The 13,950-nt window shown below is 39.0% G+C and overlaps 1 long non-coding RNA gene across 2 annotated transcripts in view; it reads right to left on the bottom strand.

Annotated features, from left to right (window-relative positions):
• LOC106875230 (uncharacterized) overlaps positions 1-12,972 on the bottom strand; it is a 53,165-nt gene extending 40,193 nt beyond the window's left edge. Inside the window, exons 1-3 of one of the 2 annotated variants that reach the window (XR_001410093.3) lie at positions 12,835-12,972; positions 6,799-6,967; positions 2,931-3,533 (exon numbers count right to left, since the gene is read on the bottom strand). This is a non-coding gene — a long non-coding RNA (uncharacterized LOC106875230). Of the gene's footprint in view, positions 1-2,930; positions 3,534-6,798; positions 6,968-12,834 lie in introns of those variants that run through there. The other variant, XR_008264049.2, reaches the window with a different exon arrangement.
• Between the last annotated feature and the right edge of the window lie 978 nt (positions 12,973-13,950).

Raw genomic sequence — 13,950 nt, 5'->3', positions numbered from 1 at the left:
CCATGGGTAGCAAAAATCACACAAAAAGCCAGGATATCACACCCATTTTATAGGTAGAGATACCAAGTTAAAGTGATGCATTTTGAGTAGATATGAATAATAACAATAAATGGAGCAAAATGCATATAAATAAAAGTTCTTTTAATTCCTACATATGTTTCAAAATATATGTGCACTCTTCTCCAAAGAAGTAAGAGCTGCTGGAATTCCACATATATTCATCGTCAGAGAACCAACATATAGAAGCAAGACAAATGCGAATTGATGAGGTAACTTACGAGTTATATCTCGTAAGTTACCTCATATAAAACTTGTAAGTTACCTCATCAATTCGCATTTGTCTTGCTTCTATATGTTGGTTCCCTGACGATGAATATATGTGGAATTCCAGCAGCTCTTACTTCTTTGGAGTAGAGTGCACATATATTTTGAAACATTTGTAGGAATTAAAGGAACTTTTATTTATATGTGTTTTGCTCCATTTATTCATCATCATCATCATCATCATCATTTAACGTCCACTTTCCAGGCTAGCATTTGTTGGACGATTTGACTGAGGACTGCTGAAGCCAGATGGCTACATCAGGCTCCAATCTGATCTGGCAGAGTTTCTACAGCTGGATGCCCTTCCTAATGCCAACCCCTCCAAGAATGTAGTGGGTGCTTTTACGTGCCACCGGCACGAAGGCCAGTCAGGCGGTACTGGCAACAGCCACGCTCAAAATGATGTATTTTATGTACCACCTGCACAAGAGCCAGTCCAGGGGCACTGGCAACGATCTCGCTCGAAAGTCCTTACACATGTCACGGGCACAAGTACCAGAAAGGCAACGCTGGGCACAGGTGCCATCATGATTTCACTTTCACTTGCCCCAACAGGTCTTCGCAAGCTGAGTTTCGTGTCCAATGAAGGAGACGACGTTGGCATGGGTGCCAGTCGTCGAATTTAGATATATATATATATATATATATATATATATATATATATATATATATATATATATATACACACACACAAGGGTGCATATGATTGCAGTTTCCCAATTTCAGTTGGAAGATATTGGTTGGCCTGAAGAAACTTGCCTTAGGCCCCATACAGTAATACTGAATCTAAGACCATCTGGTTGCAAAGTAAACTACTGTGTTTATTGACTATATAGTTTTGTCGGTAGTGTCTAGATAAATATTGGCCAAACAATGTTTATTTTTCATTGTTGTGTGTATATAAGTATCAATTGTAAAATAAATATCTTTCATGTATATCCACACTTATTTTTTTATTTTTGGAATGTGAAAAGAAATAAATTGAACAGTGCTGAGTGCAACATGTCCAGGCTGACACACTGTGCTCCATATTATTTCTCAACGCATGTTAGAGTTTGCTGTATGTATCATCATTGTTGTCATCATCATTGTCATCATTACCATCATCGGTTTCGTCGTCATCATCATCATCGTCATCATCATCATCATCATTCTAATATCCACTTTTCCATGCTTGCATGGTTGAGGCAGATTTTCTACAGTTGGATGCCCTTCCTGCAGCCAACCTTCACTTGTTTCCAAGTAAGGTAGTATTTTCTCATGGCCAGACAGGTTTTCACAAAAGATTGGAAACAGAGGACACTGCATGCATTGCAGGGACCCTCATTTACAATTATTATATAATGTCAAACCAATGGAACAGTGACACACACACACACACACACATACATACACGTACGCATGCACAAACATGCACACACATGCACACACACACACACACAGAGTCTCACACACACATGCATACACGTACACATGCACAAACATGCACACACATGCACACACACATGCACACACATATACACACACATATACACATACACACACATATACACATACACACACATATACACACACAATGCACACACATACACACACACGTACACACACACATGCACACACATGCACAAACATACTCTCTCACACACACATCACATGCATATATCTTTTATCTATCACATGTTTAAGTCATTAGACTGTGGCTATGTTGGGGCACCACTTCGCTAAAACTGCTACAAGAACCACAATCACAACCACCAGCACTACCACCACAATCACAATCACAATAGCCACAACCACCACCCAACAACCACCACCAGAGCATCACTACCACAACAACCACCATCACAGCCACCACCATAGTAACCTCCACAATAGTCACACCAGCCACAACCACTTCCACTAAAACCACCGCCACAACAACAATGAGAAGTCAACAGCTGCAGTCAACAGTCTGTGTCTAACAGGGCTTGATATTTCTGTCAATTAGTATAATGATATATATATACCTGTTGTGGTGGTGGTGGTGGCAGCAGCAGTATTGGTGGTGATGATGGTGATGGTGGTGGTTGATGGTGACAGTGTTACTCTTGGTGGTAATGGCAGTGGTGGTGTTGGTAGTGGTTTGCAGTGAAGTGGAGATAGTGGTGGCGGTGGTGGTAGTGATATTTTAACATTCTTTTTTGTTAAAAAATGTGTAAATGTTCTAATGTATGCCTGTTTCGACAATATGATAGTGGTGGCAGCAGCATGGTGGTGGCAGGAGCGTGGTGACGGCAGCAGCATGGTGGTGGTGGTGGTGGCGGCGGTGGTGGTGGCGCTGGTGGTGGTGGCGGTGGTGGTGGTGGTGGAGGAAGAACATGCAAAGAATCTGCGTATTTTCTTCTGTCCCTTTAAGCTATGGGTTCAAATGCAACCCAAATTGGATTACATTAAGGCAGTGATTCTCAACCATTTTTTGCTCATTGACTCCCTTTGATTCCTGTTTTACTTAGACCCCCATAGTCATTCGCTGTTTAAAAAATCATATATTTACATAATTATTGTTAGGAATTGTATTAAAAAATTGTTAAAATATTTGGAGCATTGTACAGGGTGTCCCAGAAAGATTTACCCATTGATATTTCTTATTTATTCAAAATAAACTTAAGGTAGGATAATGAAATTTGGCACACTCATTTTAATGTAAATTGTCAATCCATTGCAGTAATTACATTTCAAAATGACCTTCTTTCGCCTTGACCATAGCCTGCAAACGCATGATCACTGAGTTGCATGAGCATCATACCACCTCTTCATCTCAGCTAACATGATTTTACCCCATTTGAACCGTTTCTTCTTGGAAGCTGCTGAAATTAACTGCTGGAATTTTTTCTTGTATGCAGTTAGCTTTAAATCCTCTTTAAAGCCCCTGTGCATTGACGATTTCAAACTACCAAGAGCTTTTGCAGTTTTTCTTGCACTCCTGTGGGAATTTTGGTTCACTCGCCTCTTCACAGCTTCAACGGTTTGTTTGGTATGAATTGATCATTTCCTACCAGGAATTGGTTTGCTAGAGGTAGTAGCAAACTCCATATATCATTTCCAGTTATTGAACACTGTTTTATGACACACATTCAACTGTTTTGTTATGTCCTTGCTGCTCACACCAGCTGTTTTTAAAGCGACAATCTGGTCACGTTTTGCTTTGAATGTCATGTTTGTTTACAAACCTGTTATAGACGAATGAAACAGTAGACGAATGAACAAAAGAAATATGCAAATCTTTGTGTAAAATGTAGATAATATTACCTGAACCGATATTCTTTAGGAAGAGTTCTGAAGATGGGTAAATCTTTCTGGAGCACCCTGTAGATGTATGATGAATTTATTGCAAATAAATTTTAACAGCAAAATCTTATATGGACCCTGAGGGCCAAATAGACCCCATTTGAGAACCACATTAAGGGTACACATGTCTTTAGAATATTCTAGAAATAAGTGACTTGGTAATTCTTTGATCTTTTATCTTTTACACATTTTAACAATAGCATAGCTAGAATGTGTGCTGCCCAGAGTGGCCCTTCAATTTGTCGCCCCTATGTCCCCACAAAAATATATATTGCCTACAGCAGACCCCAAAGTGGTGCCACCCGGGGCGGACCACCCCCTCTGCTCCTCTCTAGCTACACTAGTACGTTTTTATCAATGGACTGCAGCCATGCTAGGATTCCGTCTAGATGGGTTCAATCAAACAAATTGAACTCAGCACATTTTGATTTTTGGTTATTTTTTTGGTAAAGTATGATACTTATTCTATCAGTCTCATTTTACAAAACCACCTAAGTTATAGGGACATACACAAAACCAGCATTAGTTACCAGGTGGTGAGGGAGAAATACAAAACATACATACACACACACACACATACATGTATATGATGGGTTTTTGCAGTTTCCCTTCACCAAATCCTGGGGCTATAGATGAAGAGACTTGCCCAAGGTGCCACACAGTGAGCTAAACCCAGAATAATGTGGTTTGGAAGCAAAATTCTTACTACACAGCCAAAAGTGCACTGAACATACATACATACCCACAGTATGGTAGAAGCCATAGAGACTTTTAATAAAAAGGAGTACTGGTGGGATGTCCCAGTGATGACCTCAATAAAATGTAAGCACAACAGACCTGATATAATGATTTGGAATAGAGGAAGGAAACTGTGTACAGTTGTGGAAATTAGCTGCCCAGTGGATGTTAACATAAAGCTGAATATCAGTGAAAAAGAGAATTGCTACACTGAACTATTGAGAAATCTGCAGTTACTTTATCCAGGTTACAAGTTCAGGTTTATACCTGTAATTATTGGGGCCCTGGGATATGTAACACACTGCCTAAATCTTGAGAAATTAGGCTTCTCAAAATCAGAAAGGAGAAAGCTAATTTGAAGACTACAGATCCAATCCATCACTGGAAGTGTAAAAATCTGTAAAACTTTCCAGACTGGGCAGTCAAAGACAATATGGTTTATTGTTTCTTCTCCATCTCCACATATCCTGCAGTTACTTGTATTTCTTTTCATAACATGTTTTTGGTAATTTCTGGTGGGAAGGTTTTGATCTTGTGTTGCAGTTAAAAATCCTTCAGTTTCTGCTTTGAGTCCTGAGCTCCTCAGCCATTATTGGGATTTTGCTTTGTCTATTTCTTTTCTGTTTAGTTTAATCCAATTTTGCCATGAAGGGGCTTTTCTTGCCATCACTTCTGAAGTAGGTATTTTTGTAGTCCTATGGTGGTTATTTTGTAATAGTCTTCTAACTGTATAAGGCCTCTACCACCTTTGATATGCTGTATATATGACCTTTCTATGTCAGATTCTGGATGGTGCATCCTGTCATTATTTTTCTTGTTTTCCTGTCTATTTTGATTAGTGCATTCAGAGTCCAGTTAAGAATATTGTAGCTGTAACTTATAACTGGGACGGCTAGTGTGTTGATACCTGTTATCTTGTTTTTTGCATTGAGTTGTTTTCAGTATTAATCTAACTTGTCTATAGTATTACTTTCTTATCTTCTCTTTCATTTGTGTGTATTGTATCATATCTAGTTAATCGATTCCTAAATATTTGTATGTCTGGCTTTGGTCTAATTCTCTTTTTCCATTTACTCTATCTAGTGTGATGTTGCTACTCTTAACTAGTTTTCTGCTTTTCAAGATTTCTTTGGCACATTTTTCTAAGCCAAATTTCATGTTTATTTCTTTGGTAAATCCATATACTGTCTGTAGTAAAGTTTCCAGCTGTTTATCATTTGCAGTGTACAGTTTTAGATCATCCATATATAAGAGGTGGCTGATTGTTTTGCCATAACAGTTGTATTCACATCCAGTTCTGTTTTGCATGTCAAGCAGAAAAGGGGTGGATAGAGCATATTTCTCTGGAATATTCCTTTTCTAATGGGGATGACTTTGATTTTTGAGTCCCTCTTTTGTCTGAAGCTGTAACACTGTCTACCATTTATTCATGGAATGTTTCATATATTTTATGATTATTGGATAGTGTTTCTTGGATCCATGTGTGGGGAATATTATCAAAGGCCTTGATCCAGGCCATACTTAGACTCTTTTTCTTTCTGCAGCTGTCTTCAGTTATGGCTTTATTGATCAACAGCTGATCTTTACAGCTATATGAACCCTCGCAGCATCCCTTCTGCTCTTCTGGAAACAATTATTTTCTTCCAGATGTTTGCTCATTCTCTGCGATATTATTGCAGTAAAGGCTTTGTAAATTGTGGGGAGACAAATTACCGTTCTGTAATTTTGTGGGTTTGCTGTTTCAGTGGATTTGGGAATTAGGATAGCTTTCCCTTCCGTGAGTCATTCTTCTTCTTCTTCTTCTTCTTCTTCTTCTTCTCCTCCTCCTCCTCCTCTTTCTTCTTCTTCTTCTTCTTTTTCTTCTTCTCCTCCTTCTTTTTCTTCTTCTTCTTTTTCTTCTTCTTTTTCTTCTTCTTTTTCTCCTTCTTTTTCTTCTTCTTCTTCTTCTTCTCCTCCTCCTTTTTCTTCTTCTTCTTCTTCTTCTTCTTCTTCTTCTTCTTCTTCTTCTTCTTCTCCCCCTCTTCCTCCCCTCCTCCTCCTCCTCACCACCACCACCACCACCACCACCACCACCACCACCATTATTATTATTCTTTTGGCCCGCTAAGCCATTATTGAAGTCACTGTCCATACTAGTCAACCAAAACTGTTTGCATGATAGCATAAAAAAACAAACATTAATATATATATATATATATATATATATATATATATATATATATATATATATATATATATATATATATATATATATATATATTTATACATATATATATGGCCACAGTCAAATGACTGAAACAAGTAAAAGAATAAAAGTATGTGCTCCAGCATGACCACAGCTGTATGGCTGAAAGGAGTAAAAGAATAAAAGAATACATATATATATATATATGCACAGTAATCACTCACCATATCACAGTTTACCGATCGCATCTTCATCACGTTGCGGATTTTTCTCGCTAATATGTGTAAAATTATATCGCGGACTCCTCAGTTTATCATGAGTTTCTATGGCCAATAGGTATTTATATTTTTTTAGATTTTAATTATTTCTGTGGTAAAATAAGCATTTTCACGCCTAGAAATTAATAAATCAATAAACAGAAATACAGTACAGTACTGCACTTTATAACACATTAATTAAAATATATTAAAAGAAAATATGTAGTGTACCATAGATGAGTAAACAAAGAATTGCACATGCTGTATGAAAAATGAAACTCCTAAAAGTGTAGAGAGAGTTTATAAAAGCTTAAAATATATCAAATAATATATATATATATATATATATATATAATAATAAAATAAATATATAAATAATAAAATATATATATATATTCCTGTGCAGGTGGCACATAAAGAACACCTTTTTGAGAGTGGCCGTTGCCAGTACCATGTGACTGGCCCTCGTGCCAGTGGCACGTAAAAGCACCCACTACACTCTCGGAGTGGTTGGCATTAGGAAGGGCATCCATCTGTAGAAACTCTGCCAGATTAGAGTGGAGCCTGGTGCAGCCTTCCGGCTTGCCAGTCCTCAGTCAAATCGTCCAACTCTTGCTAGCATGGAAAGCGGACGTTAAACGATGATGATGATGATATATATATACATATAATTATATAAATCCCTGTTGATTCTCCAGAGTGACTAGTACTTCTAAGGACCTCTCCTCCCACCAGACATATAAGAGAGTCTATTTTGTGCACATTCCTAGTTTTTATTGTACCTGCATATCTGCCATACACAAAGACTACTTTCTCTTTCATCCTTCCTGTGATTCTACTGCACCTTTTATGTGTCTAAAGCTTGTGCTAGATATGCTGTATGGAGTTTCTGCCAACACCTTTTCAACATATCAAGCAGGGCCATCTCCATGAAGGGATCAATGATTTGTCTGTTTTCCTGCTTTCTAAGACTTTGGTCTTTGCTAAATTAACTTTAAGGCCCCTTAATTCCAAACTTTGCTTCTACACCTGAAATTTCTTCCCTAGTTTTATCATAGTAGTGATTCCGTAATGAGAACAAAGTCATCAGCACAGAGGAGCTCCTAAGGGAAGCCAGTCTTAAATTCCTCTATTATGGTCTGGAGGACTATGAAAAACAAACGGGTGCTGAAAACTGATCTTTGGTGGACTCCTACCTGTACACTAAATTCCTTGCTATACTCATTGCTAACTTTCACCTTACTGACAGCATCCCTGTACATAGTTTGTACAGCTTTCACCAATCACTCATTTATCCCTAGCTTTGACATTGCTCACCATATAAGGGAGCAGAAGACCCTATCAAAGGCTTTCTCCTTGTCAACAAAAGCCAAGTATAGGGGTTTATTTTTACTAAATACTTTTCCTACAGTTGTTTCACCAGGAAGATAGCATCAGTAGTGCTTCTCCCAGGCACAAAACCAAACTGCATCTCATCTAGGCAAACTCTCTTCCTAATTAGTTGAGCTATGACCTTTTCTGTTACTTTCATCACCTGGTCTAGCAACTTGATACCTTTGCAATTATTTCTGTCTAAGGCGGCACTTTTACCTTTGTAGCAGTTAACTATAATGCTGCTACACCAGTCATTGGATATGACTCCCTTATGGACAACCTGATAAACTATGCAGATGACTAGGCCATATCCCACTCTGCCAGATATTTTAAGCATCTCAACAGTGATTCCTGAAGGGTTGGGGGCTTTCCGTGTCTTCATACCCTTAATTACCTAACAACTGTTGATTCAGACAGCTGGTCTCTCTGTTGGGCCCACAATAGGCAGACCCTCCTTCTCCCATGCATTCTCTACATTTAGCAGCCTTTCATAGTAGTATTTCCAAACCTCTTTCTTTTCAGAATCTTTAACTGCAAGTGTACCACCATCCATGCAAACAATCTTCTCTCCTACAACACCACAATTTTCTCTCACACACTGTCTTGCAATCTGAAACACTTTAGGTCATTGGTCCTCTTTCCACATAACATGAGCAAACTGTTTCATTTCTGCTTCTCCCCTAGCTAAATATACTTCTCTCCCAGCCTCCATTCTAGCTACCTGATTTAGTTTCCTGCTACTATCACTCTTCCAGTCCTTCCAGGTCTGTTGCTTTGCTCTAATGGCTATGTTTACACTTTCCTGTTCTACCAGCTTGTTACCTTATGCCTGGAGGGGATTTTGCACTAGCCACAAATTTGGTCAATGGCCCTCATTAAGTTGTCTCATAGGAACCTCCAGTTGTCTTCTATGTTATATACTACTATCTTCTCCTCTTTCTCATCAAATGCTTGCATATATGTATATTCCTCCTTTCAATCAAGTGGGGAATGGAGGCCTGCTTACCTAGCCAGCAGAGTGGCATCATTTGAAGGCTAAAACAATACAAAAGCACATTGTGACCAGCGATGTGTAACAACATCTAATAACCTGGTTGGTCATATGATCACATGATACATATGATATACAATGTATATAATATATAATTATATGTATATAATATATAATGTACATTATATATGTGTACATATATGAATACATAATATGTGTTTATATATATATATACATATATTAAAAATGGGGAAGGCTGGTTTATGGCATTGCTTTAGGTTTCCTGTCCATAAAGGGTTTAGCTTTATGGTATATTGTCTGATCCCAAAAGCTTGTTAGCCCATGACTTCTTAAAAATATGGAGAGGGAAATGTATATATATATATATAAATGCATATAAATATATATATATATATATATATACATACACACACACATATATATAAGTACATATACATACATGTGTGTCTGTGTATGTGCATGTGTGTGAGTTTGTGTGCATAATATATACACACACATGATGTATGGCAATGCATGTTTGAAATTGTTTATGTGTGTATTTATGTCTGTTTATATTTATGTATGTGTGAGTAGAGACCAACTCCTAGCAACAGAGTTTCAACAATTTCCGTAGTACATAGCTAACATATTTCTAGTGGTGAGGATGTAGAGTGGAATGAGGGTTAAGGATGGTTCTAGTGTGGGAAGGGCAAGACTGGATTATAGTGTAGAAACACGCACACACGCACACACACACACACACACACACATATTCCTCACTACTACCATCATCACCATCACTACAATTGATATCACCATTATATAACACCTGTGCTAGATAGAAACAAAACACTATCACCCCTTACAATCACAAATGGAATCACTGCCACTACCATTACGACCACCACTATAACCACAACTACCATTATAACCACTATCACCACCACTACCAGCACCAGCACCACCACCACCACCACTACTACCACTATAATGACTACAATCACCACCACAGTGGTCACTACCATTACCACTGCCACCATCACCACGACCACACAACCACTACGTCCATCACTATAACTTCTACCACCACCATCACTACTCCATCACTATTACTACCATCACCATTGCCACCACTACCATTACTGTAACCATTACCATTAATATAACTACCATCATCATGGTAACCATACCACCCCCACCATCAACACTACAACGACGACCACCACTACCACTACCACACTATAATTATCTTTATTGTCAGCATCATCACCACCTGTACCATTACCACCACCATCACCGCCACCACTACCACCCATATCATATTTATACATAGAGGCATAGCATGTAGGCACAGAAATAGTTGTGTGGTTAAGAAACTAGCTTTGCATCTATGTGGTTTCGAGTTCAGTTCTACTGTACGGTACTTTGAGCAAATGTCTTCAACTATAGCCTTGGGCCAAAGGCCAAACAACAACGTTTTGTGAGTCGTCGTATACATACATACATACATACATACATACATACATGTGTGTATATATATATATATATATCATCATCATCGTTTAACGGCCGTTTTCCATGCTGGCATGGGTTGGACGGTTCGACTGGGGTCCGGCGAGCCAGGAGACTGCACCAGGCTCCAGTCTGATTTGGCAGTGTTTCTACAGCTGGATGCCCTTCCCAACGCCAACCACTCCGAGAATGTAGTGGGTGCTTTTTTATGTGCCCCCAGCACAGGGGCCAGAGTGGGGTGGCATCGACCACGATCGGATGGTGCTTTTTACGTGCGTGCCACCGGCACGGAAGCCAGTCAAGGCGGCGCTGGCATCGGGCACATTTGTATATATATATATACGCGTGATTTAGTAGGCGTAGTGTCTTCTGCTATAACCAACTCCCAAAAGCCCTTGTGAATGGATTTGATAGACCAAAAGAAGTCTGTCGTGTATATGTGTGTGCATGCGTGTGTGTGTGTGTATGTTGTGCATCTTTGTGTTTCCGTCACCAATTGACAACCGGTGTTGGTTTGTTTACATTCCGGTAACTTTTCGGTTTGCCATAAAGAACGATACAATAAGTAAAAGACGTTTTTTTAAAAAATAAGTATAGGGATCGGTCTGATTGGTTAAAACCCTTCCGTACGCTGCTGCAGTATGACCGCAATTCAATGACCGAAACAAATAACACACACACACACACACACACTAGATCCACCACATTTGCACCTAAGATGATACTAAATTTTACAAGTTAAATGGATTTTAAGTACACAATCCGAGAATGGAAATGAACTTGGAAACGGGTTTCGATCCTTGGCTATGACCCCGTTGTTTTAAAACACACACACACACACACACACACACATTTCTATAAAGTCTTCTGTCATTCAAGGTTGTCTATGTATTTGCACCTGAATCTGTACAGCTCTGGGCAAGATTTATTTTCTGGAAGCAGTCACCTATGTATGTATGTACACACACACACACACACACACACACACAGATTTTTGTATATGTTTACGTATATAAGCATTATCTACACATAGCTGAATACACACATATAAACATGTATACATATATTTCCATATCCGTCCGTTCATTCGTAAGGTAAAGCTCTTCAGACCACCTTTCGTTATTTCTTCTCACGTTTTCCTCGAACTTCATCTGCAGTTTCTACTTGGATCACTTGGCACTTCTTTACTGAACTGTCTTCATTCACATCATATGGTTAGACCAGCTTCATCTTATCTGCTGCATACCCCAACTGATATCTCTACTATTTAGTTTTTCTCTCAGCTCGTTTGCACCGTCGTTCATGCACACTAACATTACACATCCAGCGGAGCATGTTCATTTCCATTCCTTTCAGCCTGTGTACATCCTCAAATTCATTGCTCATGCAACATTACACGTCGCACACAAACATTATCATACACTCTGCCCTTTACTCAAAGAAAGAAACTCTTTGTTACCTGCATAGGTAAAAGCATGCTGACATTTTTCCTAAACCGTTATATATATATATATATATATATATATATATATATATATATATATATATATATATATATTACTGTCTACAATGCTTTCAGATCACCAGCACCTCTAAGGTAGCGGAAGCTACTAGCTACATCTTAAAAGCGTTCCTAGAATTTGAAAGAATTTATTTCATGGGAGCTCTTACTGCCAACTACTTTTGGGCGTCTGCTGTATATGAAATCATTCTTCCCTGTCAGCATACCTATGGCTCCACCGCATCCCTTTCATGCCCCCTTAATTTACATTTGCTACACAATACAGGGTTCCTGCCTACACATTTTCTGCATATCATGTCTGGCCACCTCCCAAATGGCAATGAAGTCTTGTCTTCTCGCCCACTAACGAAAACATTTGTCATTCTTACGTTTGCTTTGAGGCTTCTACATTCTAGACTCTATAATTTCTTCGCTGATTCTGAAACAGATTCGGTTAAAAGAACTAGGGCATCAACAAACAAGAGCTCCCAAGGATGTTTAAGTTCGTAAACACCTCTGTAATGACCTGGAGGCCTACAATAAACAGGAGGGAGTTAAGGATAGAGTTCTGTTAGACACCTACATGCACGTAACATTCGTCACAGAATTCATTGTTAACGCTCACCTTGCTGACGGCATCTCTGTTCATGGCTTGCAGAGCTTTCACAAAACATATCAACCGAGTTTTCTGGCGACCAGACTACAACACATTCAAAGCATGCATACACGCATGCATCACACGCACACACACACACAGACACACGTACGCACGCATACGCGTGCGCGCGTAATATATAATATAGTCATAATCTCTCTCTCTCTCTCTCTAAATATATATGTGTGTGTGTGTATATTTACACATGCATATATAGATACACAAGTGCGCATGCACTCACACACGCACGCACAAGCATACGCATAGACGACGTACGCATGCACATACACACACGGAGGTATGCGCGCACGCACACACACGCACGCACACACACATACACACACACGCACACACACACACATACACGCACACACACACATACACACATACACACACGCACACTCGCTCACGCATCACTATTTGTATTAATTGGAGCAGTATTATTGCTATATGGATTTTTTTTCCAGTAATATTTATAAGTTCTGTCTTAATTAGAGAGGCATGGACGAGGGAAGTGCGGGGCGACAGGGAGGTGCACTACCAACTGATACAGTAGTGACGGAGAGAGGGAATGGATATAGTATGAGATCAGCTGATTGGTCAGGATATGTGGAGACTCTACAGGAAATAACTTTAGACCGTCAGTGCAGTCGGACGAAATGCCGATTTTATTCTGCTGCCGGCCGTAACTACGACTTAGTACATGTACACTATGTGTACACATATATGGATGTGTACATGGTGTGTGTCTGTCAGCATGTGTGTGTGTGTGCTATATACTTTGAAGCTGTGTGTTTGTATGCGTATACACACAAACACATGTACAAGAGTGAGAGAGTGTGATCCATTATGCGTGTGTATAGACGTAGTACGTATTAGCATACATGTTTACATATATAAAATATACAAATAAATATATTTTTGTGTCTATACATACGTAAATACATACATACGAACATACATACATACATGTATGTGTGTGTGTGTACAGATATGTGTATGTGTATGTCAGAACAAGATTTGCAGGAGCACAAAGAACACGTGAGCTGCATAAATCCACAGCCCAACTCTTTACCTTCAGATCAC

Source organism: Octopus bimaculoides, chromosome 4 (genome assembly GCF_046866305.1).
Source record: "Octopus bimaculoides isolate indiv1 chromosome 4, ASM4686630v1, whole genome shotgun sequence".
NCBI classification, from domain to species: domain Eukaryota; kingdom Metazoa; phylum Mollusca; class Cephalopoda; order Octopoda; family Octopodidae; genus Octopus; species Octopus bimaculoides.
The sequence above is the reverse complement of the archived record's forward strand: the minus strand, read 5'-3'. Positions and strand labels throughout refer to the sequence as shown.